Source organism: Amblyomma mixtum, chromosome 2 (assembly GCF_055824585.1).
Source record: "Amblyomma mixtum isolate Tamu chromosome 2, ASM5582458v1, whole genome shotgun sequence".
Classification (NCBI taxonomy): Eukaryota; Metazoa; Arthropoda; class Arachnida; order Ixodida; family Ixodidae; genus Amblyomma; species Amblyomma mixtum.
In genome coordinates, this window is record NC_143013.1 from 4994414 (window position 1) to 5009314 (window position 14901).

At 44.0% G+C, this 14901-nt stretch overlaps 1 protein-coding gene across 1 annotated transcript in view; it reads right to left on the bottom strand.

Annotated features, from left to right (window-relative positions):
* Window positions 1–14901, bottom strand: part of LOC149358279 (glutamate receptor ionotropic, kainate 2-like) — a 99892-nt gene that overhangs the window by 68891 nt on the left and 16100 nt on the right. The window lies entirely within an intron of this gene.

The following is a 14901-nucleotide window of genomic DNA, read 5'->3' on the forward strand; positions in this document are numbered from 1 at the left end:
AACTTAGCAGCCACCTGGAACATTCATACCCTTCTTAGTGACAGAAAAAGACCCGCGCAGTGAGCATCATTGCACATTAATATATCTATAACGTCCCCTCCCCACCTTAATCAGCCAGCGAGGCAACTGATCGAACTCCTTTGAAATTAAAAGCATTGTTTTGGCATACCTTTGATGGCAGTCAATGAAACGACGTGGCTGTCATATCGCTCTCACGCGTGCTATTCACGAATGTCAACGCCAGGGCACAGAGAATCCATAAAGCTGCGTGCATGTTTTGATAGCCTTATAGGCTGGCGCTCGAAACATGCAAGTAGTATTCGGGTAAATCATGAACAAAAATTCAAAGGGTCACTTAATTACCTTATGCATTGGCAATGCCACATAGAAGCTCTTGACACGTTTACGAAAATAACGTCACTTTACTCCAGGCCTCTGCGAATTATCCAATCTGGTGATGTAATTTCCATCCAGCTAATGGGCGCATTTTTGGCACATTTCTCTGCCTGATGAATATTTAATGTCATCACATTAAACGCGTTGTGGAAGCGGCTGGCTGTTGTCTTGCGCTTTGTGTATTTAGATCTGTACGCAAGATGCTGGCGCCTACAGAAGCTTTTCTTCTTGTCGGAATAAAACAGCGAACCCACGCTGCCTACCACCCTTTAAGAATTCTTGAAAGATTACAGCTTCGTGAGTGCACATCCTGATTAGTGGACACCCCATGTCTAACTCTAAACTCGCTGCACCGCTCCGATGAGACTAAATATAAGATTCGCAAAGTTAGGTATGGTGTACTCCGTATCCATCATCTCCAAATTTTCATTAGAAGAATGCGACGTTACAGCTTTAAATGAAATCCAAATCAGTAGTTGCGTAATGGAAGGAACAACAGAACCAAGGATTTGAACAAACTGAAGAAGGATGGATGGCTGGGAGAGTTGGTAATAAATAGTTCGTTGCAGGTGGTACAGCCCGAAACAGACTAAAGAACAAAAGAAAGGGACTTCACTGACGAACGCTGACAGACAAAAGAAGAAAAGACACACCACACACGAGCGGTCGTCTTTGGTGTCTCTTTGCTTTGTTCTTTCGCCTGTTTCTGGCTGTGCCACCCACAGTGAAGATTTGAACAAAGCCTTGCTCAACGAAAACAAGGCGTAGCGCACGAGCTACACGCCCTTTGCATCCCGCTTTATTGCATTCGGTAGCGTGAAATAGCACAAAGGAAATATTTGTAAATCTCTCGGAAAGGAGGGGATTAATTCGTCGCTAAATCCCCAGGTCACCATCCGTGAGTCAAACGGGGCCGCTGAGTCCTTTACAGAGGGCGACAACGCACAAGGACGATTAAAAGCTGAAATGCGAAATCCCAAACTTGCTGTTTTGCTGTTAGTAATGTTTTGTTCTTACGGTAACTAGAGGTGGAAACGTCGGACAGCTTTAGCTGGCATGGCTTCCTTCCCAGCGTTCTTTAATGAGCCCATTACTACAGTGAAAAGCGGTGAGCTTTAGAAAAAACATTTATTCGAAATCAGGCAGACTGATTTGTCCTTGCCTCTGCACATGTTACGGATTGCTTTCGAACAAGAAATGCAAGTTTTCATTTACTTCGAGCAGGTTTCAGCCCTGGCTTCAAGGTTTTTCGCGCTCCCAATTCAACAACAGGTTCGTCAAAGCTTATTTAACGAGAAGTGAAAAAAAAAACTAAACCGAGCACTGTAGTCAAACCGAACAGCGAAATTCCGGCCTATAAACCACACACTATTAAAAGTAGTTGTGTCGTCAGTGATAAATTATTCATGTTTCACTTTCAATTTCATTTTTTGCAAAAAAGGAAATCGGGCTAAAAGCTGAAGAAACAGCTTGACTAGAGCCTCAGAAAGCCTGGAAGATGTGGCAATACAGCGAAACTGACGGCAACAACAGGGTATAAAAATACATCAGTACATGGAAACGCAGTGTATAAAGCAAGAAACATAAGTAGCCCCTTTTACATGTGAACAGAAAAGTAACAGTTCATATCACGTGACAAGAGAGAGCACTAACATTCAACAATACTGGCTATGAGAATATATTTTCGCCGCAGGAATGACGAACACATATTCTAAATTGTCTAGATGAGTAAAAATTCTCTGTATTAAGCTTACGAGGGGGTACCCAAAAGAAACCGAACTTATTTTTGTTTGACCTTATTTGTTCACACTTTAAGCACATACCTTCAATCTCTTTCAAAGTACTCTCCGCTTGCAATGATACGTTTGTCGAATCTTTCATTCCATTTTTCAAAACATTGTTTAAATTCATCTTTTGTGATGCTTGACAGTCCCGCCGTCGTTTCTTCTTTACCTCAGCAACATCAGCGAAGCGCTTTCCATTAACCTGTCTTTTCATTCTACGAAACAAAGAAAGTAGCACGGGGCAAGGTCGGGTGAGTATAAGGGTTGAGGAAGAAGGGTCATGCCATTTTTGGTGCAAAATTGTCGTACAGACAGGGCCGTGTGAGCAGGGGCATTGCCATGGTGGAAAAACCAGTCACCCGTCTGCCACAAATCAGGCCGCTTCCACCGCACACTGTTGCCCAATCTTTTCAAAACATCCAAGTGGAAAGCCTGGTTAACTGTCTGACCCTGCGGAACAAATTCTGAATGGACGACTCCTCTCACGTCGAAAAAACAAATCAACATTGTTTTGAGGTTTGGTTTCACCTGACGAGATTTCTCGAGGCGAGGTGAATTTGAAGTTTTCCATTGACATGATTGTTGCTTTGATTCAGGAACACTTGAGTTGTCCCCATAGCATCATCCTTGAACGTCTTTCTGAATATTTCAAGAGTTTCCGTTCCACTTTTTCTGAGAAAAAAATCAGAATTTCACCGGCGCACGCTGTTCACGAAAATCAGTCATTGCAAAAATTACACTCACACAAAATAGCCGTCACTCTAAAACTCTGCCTAAACTGGTTTGACCTCCTTTAGCGACGGCACTCGGCTTACTGACTATGGAATGTTCGTTCCATGCGCTCCTAGTGGCAAAACGCGGTATCACTGAAGCTCTGCCGATTCAAAAAATTAGTTCGGATTCTTTTGGGTACCTCCTCGTATTCTACAAAGTAAGCAAAGTATAACACGAACTATCTATTTAGTGGTCCGAGGGTGCAAGGGCGCACCATTTTTCTCAGTGTCATGTCTCTCAAACTGAAAGCATTTCTTGAAGTTTCGCAAGAGAGATTTTGATATTCATGTTTTAGAAAGGCTCTATCATGTAAGACCTACTCGTATTCTACTAGTGAAAAACTGGGAGAATTATATTCGCTATTCTAGAGAACAAAAATTCTCAAAAGCCAACAGAAACGTAGTTTTTTGCGTACAATATTAAGTTTATAGCTCGTTTGCAGGAACCAGCCGCTTTGTTCCCTTCTTCGTGTTGTTGGTCGCCTTCTTCGATTTGAGGAATAATGAGCTTAACGCTGCAACATATTTCGCTTATGTTCTTGAAGTGGATTGTGATTAACTTATACAAGGTACCCCCCTCCCAGTTCTACTCTCGGCCCTCCTGGCTATCGTTATCTAAATTAAATTTAAATAAACAATGAACATTTGATTGAATCATGCACTGAGTGACTGGTTGATTTATGTTTGCTTCAATTGCTTATAATTTCAAAGTTATGTCTTTCTGATGAGTTTTTACTATTGTTTCGTTTCGCCCTGCCATGTTGTTTTGTATAGTCTATCCTGAATCCGCCTTCGTCTTAACTTTCGCCGTTGTCTTGCCGCGCTCTTTAATATAAATACGTGCCAGCTAGCCCGACTTGTCACGCTAACTAACTATAACATATTCCTAATAATTAATGCAGTGCACAAATTGTCTTCCTTTCTCTATATAATTTTTGCTAAGGCTTCATGCCTTACTTCGTTGCGCATGGGCTTTCTAGTAGAATCTTGCTGTACAAAGTACTTTATGCCATATTTCATTACTGCCCAAAGTGTGGGGAGCCAGCAGGATCTTGCGTTACGTAAATAAAATGCTGATGATGAGTTTATGTTGAATAGAATTCATGGGATCAGCACGGCAAAAACTATTTTTGGATGACGTTGCACTCATTTATTGCTCATTTTCGTTTTCGGAAGTAGCTTAGTCACATTTCATGTAAGTGCAAGTATTATGGCTGCTTTAACTAATCTTCATTGGCTTGGGCTCGATAATTTTCTTCGCTACAGTAAGTCGTATTTATTCTTGACAAGTTATGAAAACCTTTGTGCATCTATCCTGCACGTATTCCTTTCCGCTAGCAGCTGAGATCCGATGACCGCATTTGCAAAAGGGGCTTGCTTAGTCGTCTTCTCCGGTCTGGTGAGATGAATTGGGCTCAGGGCAGATGCTCGGCTTTTTTTTTTCTTTTTTTCTTTTATTTGTTTCCTGCGTGATTGGTCAGTGCATTAGCTTCATCCAGCATCAAGTCAAGATTATTTAAGAAACTATTCGTGAGCTTTACAGCAATCACACTAAGCTTCTATCGTAAGCCGTCTTTCACTGAAGTCGTTCACGGAAAAGTGGGTCTCTTTTGACCGCCCTAACCATTGCAGAAACTCCTATTTCAAGTTTCCTGATCTTGTTTTGAGGTCTTCGGCCTCCTCCCGCTTTGTATCTTCCTCTAGGTGTCCTGTCGGAGCAATTTGCTACTGTAAACACAAAGAGCAAAAATCCAGCGCTTGACCAACTCCAGGTTCCTAACCGGCTTTTCTAAGCCAATAACTTCCGCACTAAGTGCGCAAAGCAGCAGGTCAGCCGGTGCGTCCCATAATCATTTTAGTTATATGCTTCTATTGCGAAGAGGAGACTCAGCCGCTCCAATAATTCCTCACTGTGAACAACACTATTAAACAAAAGTTTTATACGCTTCAAAAACTACACGAATGGTCCTTATACAGCTAAACAGTCTGCCGCAGGGTACCTGTCCAACCACGCTCTTTCTTTTTCGTTCTCCGGACTAAGCGAAATCAATGAAATAACTTCTTCTTACGAAATTATAAATCAACCCTAACTGGCCGTGGGGTGGGGGGCTGAGGCAAAGCTAGGTAGCAAAGAGAAAACAAGCGAATCAAAACCGACAACAGTAGATGCGAAGTCTAAGCAATCGAGGAGAGCTCTACCTATCCTAGTGAAAAAAAGAAACTAAACTAAATGCACAAAAGTTGAAACGTTTATCTGTGAGAGCGCCCAGGACCATTAATAAACTTCAATTACTGGCTTCCGTTGAACGCGGGGGACGTTGAACGGCGGCAGCAATAAATCTGGCGCCACTTTGAAACGATTTGCAGGTGTATATAGGAAGGAACTAACGTCGTAGACGATCGCCGGCGCAGTGCGAAATGAAATACGAGTCGAGAAGGAAGAGAAAATAAGCTTCAAACGCCGAGAGTTTACGGCTCCGTCCCCTGCTTTCTCGCTGCCGAGGGTATGCCAACTTATCGCTCGGAGAACTGCGCAGATAGAAGCCAGTTCCCCAGAGTTTGCGCCGAGACGACTACTGCACGGCTAAAGGAAGAAAAAGCGCAGCGAAGAGAAAATTGCGATCCAGGGACGGAGTAAAAGAGAACAACACCGGCGACAAGAAAAGGGCTTTTTCGTTTGCGGTAGCAGGCCAAACACAAAGCGCGTGTTCACTTTCAAATCTTTCCAGAATTAGACAAAGTAGAATCGAATGAAAGTAACCATTACATCGGGTAAATAGCTAAAAAGAAATAATGCGCTTAATTTGTCACTCGAGTGCCTACTTATTGACTCGAGACCACTTTCATTTTTTCCTTCCATGCGCGGGAGAAAGCGATGATAATGATGAAACTCCGAATAAACGCAATCGGCTGATAACGTATACAAAAAAAAAAAAAGAAACGATGGCTGAACTCGCAACGGCCCAATGTCGTAACGAAGGCCAGATACGAGGAAACAAGTATTGACACTGAAGCAAAGACATTCCAGCGCAATTTCTTCCAGGTCCACAGCTTTTACTTAAACTGCGCCACACGTATAGAGAAAGACAGGGGATCGAGGGGACTGCCTTATTCGCTCACACTCTCGTTTTACTTCATCGCTGCTCTTCCCTATCTCCCTGATTACTTCCTGTTTTTCTTTTCTATCTATTTTTATGTTGAATAACGTGCTGTCCTACACCAACACAGTACCTAAAACCCGAACCAAGAAGAGAATACCTTAGAGTAGAACCTGATTTTCCGACGTATAGCACCATTCTGTTTTTTCTTTCCTAGTTTTTTTTTTTTTTCCAGCCTTTGTTTCACCCTCAGGTTCGGCTCCCGCCATGCCGCCGAAGTCTCCTGGGCGCAATTTGCCGTCCCGGCTGCTCCGCCGCGGAACAAAATGGACTCGGCGGAGGCCAACGCGCCTCCAGTCTTCGTCGGCGTCGTAGTCGTCGCTATAGCGCTTTCCGCACAGCCCCGCGAGCAGCGACGACGGAACGGCCCCTCAGCGCTACAGGGTTCGCCCGCACTCCGAACGGCGCCACGGCGAAAAGTTCCGCTCGTATAGATCGACTGAGCCGCGCCGGTGCTGCAGAGTCAATGGCTTTTTTTCCCTACTTCCCTTTTTCTCCCCTCTTCCTCTCCACACACTCCTTTTCTCATCTCGGTTCGGCATTTTCCTCCGGCAGGAGAGCAGGAGATTTCGTTGGTTCTGGCTCCCGTGTGCTAGCGCCCCGGGCTTGCAACGAAAGACTGCCGCGGGATGTGTGCGTGTATGTCTGTGTGTGTCGTGTATGTACAGCAACGGCCGACCGACCGGGGTACTGCGGAACAAACACGCTCCTCCGTAATCCCCGGGTAGAAAGAAACGGGCCGTGAAATCCTCCCCTTTTGAAGGTTTCTATTAAGATTTTTTTTCCAGTGCGAGGCTAAGTCGCTAGGCAACAAGCTTTTGAATAAGGGAGAGACGCTAAGTCTGTAATTTGCCAGATCACTTCGAGCGACTCTTCCCCGGGCGTCTTTCACCCGCAACGCGGCGTGCCTTGTGAAGGCTTAGTAGCTACTTTCTTGTTCCTTATTCCAATTACCCTCATTCCTTTCCGTTCCCTTTTCTTACGGTGTAGTGCCCTCTAATGTACGGGCACTTTGTTTGGTTTATAAGTTCTCTACTTGCATTTTGTTCGTCTACCGTCTCTCTGCCGTTCTGCGTCACGTGAAGCAGCAAGGCGTGTGATCAGCAAGACACCAGGTGGGCGGCCATTATTACTGCTTTCGCACTCCAGGGCAAAGCAGGTAAAAAAAAAAAACGTTTTATAAGGGGCTACATGCGACTTTACAGAACATCAAGAGCTCGCCAGCATCCCAATGGTGGCATAGATCTTTTTTTTTATTTTTACTTCCGCTGTACACCACGGATGAAACGCACGCTTTAAAAGAGCGAGCGAAGAAAGTGGTACGAAGACTAGTTTCCAATTTTGTGGGGCTGCCGTGACAATTCTCGTTGAATAAACAAAAAACAAATCTTTTAGTGACATATTGAAGCAAAAAATAAACACTAATTTTAAATGCTTCTTGAAGGAACAAGACATAGAAGTCATCAGCAGAGACTTGTGACTCTTCATTCCAGCTGAAGATCTCTTTGACTGGCGCTTTTGCGAATCTCAGTTCCACGGTTTCGGCCGACGATGTCACGAACTGCAGAAGTTAAGAGGAGATTGATTGCAAGCAAACACTCCATTTATATTTTTTATTACACCTTCTGAAACTTTGTCTACTCCTCAAGAAAATAAGCTTTTCATACGTACTGTGACTACAACCGTTCAGAATGGCATTTGCACGTGCATTTTGGAGGCCGGGAACTTTATGCGTGTGCATAATCCCACTGAGAAGAGAGCACCGAAGAGAGAAGGTGGCGAATAGCGGTGTGTTGTACGTAACGTGGAAGAACCAACTGCAAGTGTGGCAGCGGGCAGTTGCGTTTGACACTGCTTTAACGCACACGAGTGAATGAATGCTAACGTATGCATTCTTATTTATTGGTTTCTTTTTGTTTGTTTTTTCTGTTTGTTCATACTGTAGGCACAAATCAAGACAGGAGTTGCAATTTTGCAAATATAGATAAGATCTAAACATCGTATATTACGAGAATGCAAATAAAATAAGCGAAATCTTTGTGCATAGGCTACATTTGTAATGTAAACAAAAACACGTTATACGCCATAAATTGCTGCACGAACTGATTTAGAGGCGCACAAAAATCTTTAAAAAAAGTATACGAATCATCGCACTCAGTCGAAAGCATGTAACGTAAAAAAAAAGGCGTACATGGCAGAAGTAACAAATGTGCGAGCAATTCTTATCAAAGCTGGTCTCATGGACAATACTGAAAGAGTTGAGAAATAGAGACCCAGCGAATTATTACAAATAAAATCCTCCATGATGTGTAAAAAGCGATCTGTTTGCATAGGTGTCATGGCCGTCTGCGATTACCTCATTTCACCGGCATGCATGAAGGCCCGTGAGTAAGGATTTCACCTCCACTAGTGTCGCCTCCCTCGAGCTACGTGATAATAACAGAGCTACGAGATTTTGTTCTAGCCGTTGACCCTAGAGGCTTTTGACCCCCGATAGTACATATAATAAATATAGCAATTACATAACAAGGCTAGCATACAAGATACATTATGGCTTCTCAGAATACTCCAAAAACATAGCTTTAAAGCTCTTAGCCTCAGAACTGATGAAAACTTCAATGTCTAGTTTTTTTCCTGCTAACCATTGCCCTCAGGAGAACAGATTAACGAAGACAGTCTGCCCCATTAGGACGCACTATAGCAATTGCTTTGATTCAACAATGCGAACCTGTGTTCCCCTCCAATCAGTAAGGTTTTTCGACTCAACTCTACTCCCAAGCATGGACTCGATTTCTGGTAACCAAATGTATGGGAGCTGGGTCATATTGCATACACTTAGGAAGGCGGCAGTGCCAGAAGGCTTTATTTTTTTTTTTCTAATGACACGACGCGGTACTTGCAGTAGTTAAACTTTTGCATCTACATGCAAACAGATTCAACCATGCGCGTAACTACCAGCACGCGGAAAACATCTTGTTACGCAAACATTACGCGACAGCGTAATACTCCCGTGCTGCACGAAATCCGGCATCGTCGTAGGCGTGGGCGAAATCTCCGGATTGGTCGAAAAGATGGCTACGTCGCACATGGAGCGATGGATTTGAGAAGTGCTCAAATCGTTAGTAAATTGGTTATTATAAGGTTGCAGCATGACTCAAAAGTCATTAGGAATTGTAATTGAGTATACAAAGTAGATGAATTGCGCTGAATAAAAACTGGAGGGGATACCTAAGCTCCGCCTTAAGGGTATGACGCGATAGCGTAATGGGTTAACGCCAATATGTGCAGAAGGTCATTCTCTGCTTTACATCCATAGATCCCTGGGAGTCCTCATATCACTCCTGACGCAGCAGTGGTGCAGCGGTGAAGCGATGCGCCACTGCCCTGCAATGTCAGGTGCTGCCACCTGTGGGGCTTGTGCGACCAAGGTTGCTCTTTCCAAGCGACCAGTCATTAATCTAACTGCCACATGCCTCGGTGGACAGTTTGCTCACTATTCGGTAGGCAGGTTGTGCTGACGCCGCAAGGTTACATGACCTAGGTGGCCCACCTCCCTTTGGGACCACCTGCCAGAGCCATGCCCGTGATTTCTCGCTCACAACGACGACGCCGACAACGCGGACAACGCCGACGCCGAACTGCCTGGCGAGCGGGGCCTCCAACGCTATCGCGTCGAAAGAAAATTTGGGTAATGAGTCTCGAATAGAACCCATCACTCTTAGGTTGCGAGTCAGACGCGCTGCTGCTGGGCAGCGCAGACAGGTTTGTACGGATTGCTTAAAGAGGGGCTTTGTATGTATGTCACGCGGTCTTTCCATAATGATTGTGACTCCGAAAAAAAAGGAAGCATTGTCTCTGCGTGGGCAAGAGGAACCGCTGACGGGACCCGTTAACGCTATCACCTCACACCCTTAAATGCGGAGCTTAACTGCTCCCTTTATTTTTTACTATGCCTTCCACTGTGACTCTCGTTAATGTGGTGGAGCTCCTATACATCAGCTAAACCGTAAATTTCTTCCAGAAACCATAACTCTTCAAAATCCCCACATACGTCCGTTGTGATTTTGCCTAGCTTACTACATCCTGCTGCAAATAAAGAGCTTCTTCCATAAAATATCCATTAGTTGCTCAAGAATACGTACTCAACAATACTATAGTTTTGGTAATTGCACCTAGTTACATGCAACTTGCTTGCCGTTTTTTTTACAGTTAAATTCAAATGGCGTTCCGAACCTCGGAAGGTGTTCTAGCATCGCGAAGGTATACTGCGCAAAGATCGAATGTGCCATAGCACTGGGGAACCTATAACTGAGCTAGTTTAGCAAACGTTTGAACCATTTCTTTTCGCCATTTTCTCGCCCAGCGTACGGAACACAAGCTAGTTTCTTCGGCAATATTTTTTATCCAGTGAAGAATAGACCAGTGCTTAGTAAGTCCAGTATTTGTGGACGCTCTAAATAATCGTAATCCACATCTTTAGCCAGATAAGATTCAATGCAGGACAAATGCCTCTCACTGTGATCTACATGACCGAATCAAAGTTCCGGACCTCATCTTCCTACCTTACACCCTGTTGTCCAAGGTCTTACTTTTTGATCCTTAGGCGCCCACTCGATTACAACTCTCCGCGTTACTTCCGCAAAAATATCGTGAAATTGCATTTCTTTCCCAACTTACGCTTATATTTTTCCGTGTGTTAATGTTATCCCTATCCGTTTTCTCTTCATTACTTACTGCACTTTCTACAACATTATTTTAAACTTTTTGATTGCCGTACAAGCTTCAACTGTTTGCTGACGAAACGTCTATAATCTACCGGGTGTTTTTTTTAACTGTTTGCAGATAGTTATTTTAAATCCTGCCAAAGATATGTCGGTGCCGTCTTTGTAGGTGCACTGTACAGCAAGGCGGAAGTTATGACCATGATAGAGATAAGTGATGAAATTATTAATTAACTAAAATAAACTAATCAACTTTATTACTTCTGTTTTCAAGGGGCAACATTATATTGAGAAATCGAAGGTGTCAACATGGAAGTTTAGTCCAGTTTTTAAATTCCCTTTATTGGCAATGGATTTAGAAATACCTGACGTCAAAAATACCCATTTTTTAAAAAAGCTCGTAAAGGCGCCTTCGCGCAATTTTTAAAATGGCGTCGCTGGACGTAGTGTAGTCGCAGAAATCCAGTTAACTGCTTCTGTGGAATACAATAAGCAAACGACTTCCGTATTTTCTGTATGAGAAATGTGAGTGGCGACATTTTAAAAGTGTGCATTGCGGGAAGCCGACTTTACGAGCTCAAAAATAGATATTTTTGACGCCGAATATTTCGAAATGCATTGCTGATAAAGAAAATTTAGAAACTGCACTCAGCTTTTATGCTTACGGTCTTCAATTTCTTATTATAAAGTTGGCCCCTAAAAACAAAGGTAAAAATTGACTAGATAAATTTAGTTAATTAATCGTTTAACCACTGAGCTCTATAAAGTGCATAATGTCCGCCATGCTGTACAACCCACCTGCACAGACCGCGCTGGCATATCTCTCGAAGGGTTTAAAATAATCATCTGTAAACAGTAAAAGAAAAAAACACCTGGTATTTGTTTCAAAGGTCTTGCTGAGCTTCCATTCTTGACTTCAGTGTTCCTGGAAAACGTGTTTCATCCCGTCATAACTACTTATAAGCCCAGATTATTTTACTCCGCAAGGCGTAAGCAGCTACCAAACAGGAATGCGCATGATATGCGCGGTATTGAGAACCGCGAATGAGGCCAACAGGCCATCTTACGAATTTGCAAGCGCGGCGTAGAACAAGGCATGTGTATCGCCTTCCACGACGTCTTTCGAATGCCAGAGATGCGGGTGAATTTACTCAGACACTGAAATTCAGCGAGCGCCGGGCTGCTGCGACGTCAGCGTTGTGCCCCAGAAAAGCGGACGTCGCAGTTTCCGCTACGAAGCGTAGTGCCTACTTTAATGAGGAAAGGACCGGAAGAGTTCGAATACGCTTCCGAACGCCGGCATTCGAGTTCCACTTTCCTGATCCCGTTTCTCGACGCGCTCGGTGGTATTACGAACGCATGAAGAGATCAGATATGCGCCTGTGCCTGAGGCACGGCGTGCTCTCAGTATACCCATTAAACTTCGAGGCTGCACTTTAAAAAAATTGGATCATGTGATATGACATCTTCGATACCTTACTTTTGCAGAAACATAACTTCCAAGTGGGCGTAATAAAAATAACTTCGCTGAGCGTTGTTTTCGGAGAAAAGTGCATGGGTGTTTTCTACTTGTTGTAGGATCCAGAAATCTCATCAAGCTCAGGGAACACCGTCTTAGTGCTTTGATGCACTGTCTTTTGAGTTCAACCTCTCCACAAACCTTTCCTGCGATGCGGTATTCCCCGCCCCTCCCTCAAACACACGTACAAAGAAGAAGTGGCATTCACCAGGTGTTGCGCGTTCAAGGGGGTACATGTATGTCTATACAACTGCTGCTGCTTGAGCTCGCATAAATTCACATACGCATGTAGTGTAACTACCAGTACGGGGCGCACGAAAAGAAATTGTCCCAGCTGGTGGACGGCCGGAAGGAGGAATCCACAAGACGCGGCGCTGCGACATCACGAAGGCACCAAGAGCTATAGTCCGAAGCAACTCAGCAACGAAGCGGCTAATGAGTATCAAACAAGTCCCTTCGGCTAATACCGTCGACCGATTCTCATGACGCCATGGTTTATCGCCTTTGTCCAGCTAGCGTAAAATCGCAGTGGGTGGCAAATGAAAGGGCACTCACCGCGACTTAGTCGCGTCAAGAAAACTGCGTCGTGAAAATTGAACTTAGTCAAATGTTTAGGGGAATCCCCCAAAGTGGAGCATATTTGTAATAAGGGGGTAATTACTCATTGACATCCACCCGAACGCAGCTATACGGCTATAAAGGAAAGCTGCACAGCTTTCCCAGAAAATTCGTTAAAGAAAAATTCATCATGGTCCTGGCCCCGGACCAGGACGAATTTTTCTTTTAACTACGAAATTTCTGAGAAAGCTGTATAGCTTTCCTTTGTAGCCGTTAGGCTGCGCTTGGGTGGATGTCAGTGAGTAATTACCCCCTTATTAGAAAATAGAACTTGTCATGACATTTAACTGCGTCATGAAAATTGATTTCTGATGGGCCTTCGTTCTTGGGTTGTATCTGTCTATAGCCTAGCCGGACTGTTCCTACTTAGCTTCTGGAGGGGAGGAGCCTGTAAGGCACAATTATCTTTCGTAATGTACCTTTTAGGTGCAGCCCACTTTACATGATGCCAGGTCACGTGCGATATACGCTTCACTGATGTTCGAATGCGCAAGCGTTCCCAGCGGAGTAACTTTTCATCGCTGTTCAGTTTAGAACACACGCGCATCACGATATGGTTTGCAGTTTTGCTGTGTTCGCTTTTCAGTTCTGCTAATAATGTACATTATGTAATTGTGGTATAATACGTTATAATATATTTTTGTAACAAATTTTGAGCGGAATTGTTGATTTGCTACTTGGTATTGAATACAAGATAACCAGTCCGTTACCTCGTATTAAATATTTGCTGTCACCTAATTTTGAACTGCATTGCGATAATACGGTGGCGTTCTTATGCTGTCGTATACCAACGCTGCTTCTAATTAGTCCTGACATTTCCACTCAGATTGTTTTAAACTGTCATCAACGGTCAATCGGTGCATTAAGAAGCATTTACCGCTGCTCCCGACAAGCAGTCAAGAAGCGCACTTGGTGCACAGACACGCCTGGACAACAACCAGTGCAGAGAAGCGGTAATACAACGCGCGCAGGCGAGCGGGTGTTCTATACCGACTTCCCATGTTTTACAGTAATTGGAACGGACTTGCAATCTCGTCGCCGTTTTTTTTTTTTTTTTTTTTTGCGCGCGCGACAGGAGCGCGACACGAGCGCCTCGTGTCTCCTCGTTCCTGCATGAGCAGAGCCTCGCTTGTGGCAATTTCTTTTCGTCAGAGCTGTACGCCTGCGCCTACAGAATATTTCTTCATTTCTCTTCCGGCGCTATGGCATGTGCTTCCCAAGAGGGCTCCTTACTGCACCTATGGCGCGGCTGGTACATACAGGTGCTTATTAGTATGCTAGAACCGAGACACATATGTGACTGCAGTCTAATCACGCTTCTTCGCTTTGTTTTGCGGTCCCTGTGATAAGATTGATTGATTGATTGATTGATTGATTGATTGATTGATTGATTTGATTGATTGATTGATTGATTGATTGATTGATTGATTGATTGATTGATTGATTGATTGATTGATTGATTGATTGATTGATTGATTGATTGATTGATTGATTGATTGATTGATTGATTGATTGATAAAGCTTAGTCATACACTGTGTCCAAGAAGGGCGTATGACGCGTCGGAGAAAGCGGCCTTAATGAGGCACCAAGTCCGGCATTAAAGTTACACGGCTACATCAGCGAGCTTAACCAGAGCTGCCAGAGTGCGCTGAAGATAAAGTAAGACGCATAAGTTCTGCTAATGGCCACTCGGTTGAGCTCTTGCCGTGTATATAGCGTCACGGGCTGGGACTCTTTTTTCTTAATTTTTTTCTTAACCCCCCCCCCCAAAAAAAAAAAAAATTGTGCCTAGAGCGTGTGTGGGAGGGCACTTTATTTTCCATTATTTTTCTTCTGGCCGAACTAATCCTTGTGCATAGAGAGCGCGATGCAGCGCAAACCCAAATGCGGTTTAAAGGCAACCATCGATGGCTAGAACTTCAAAAACACCT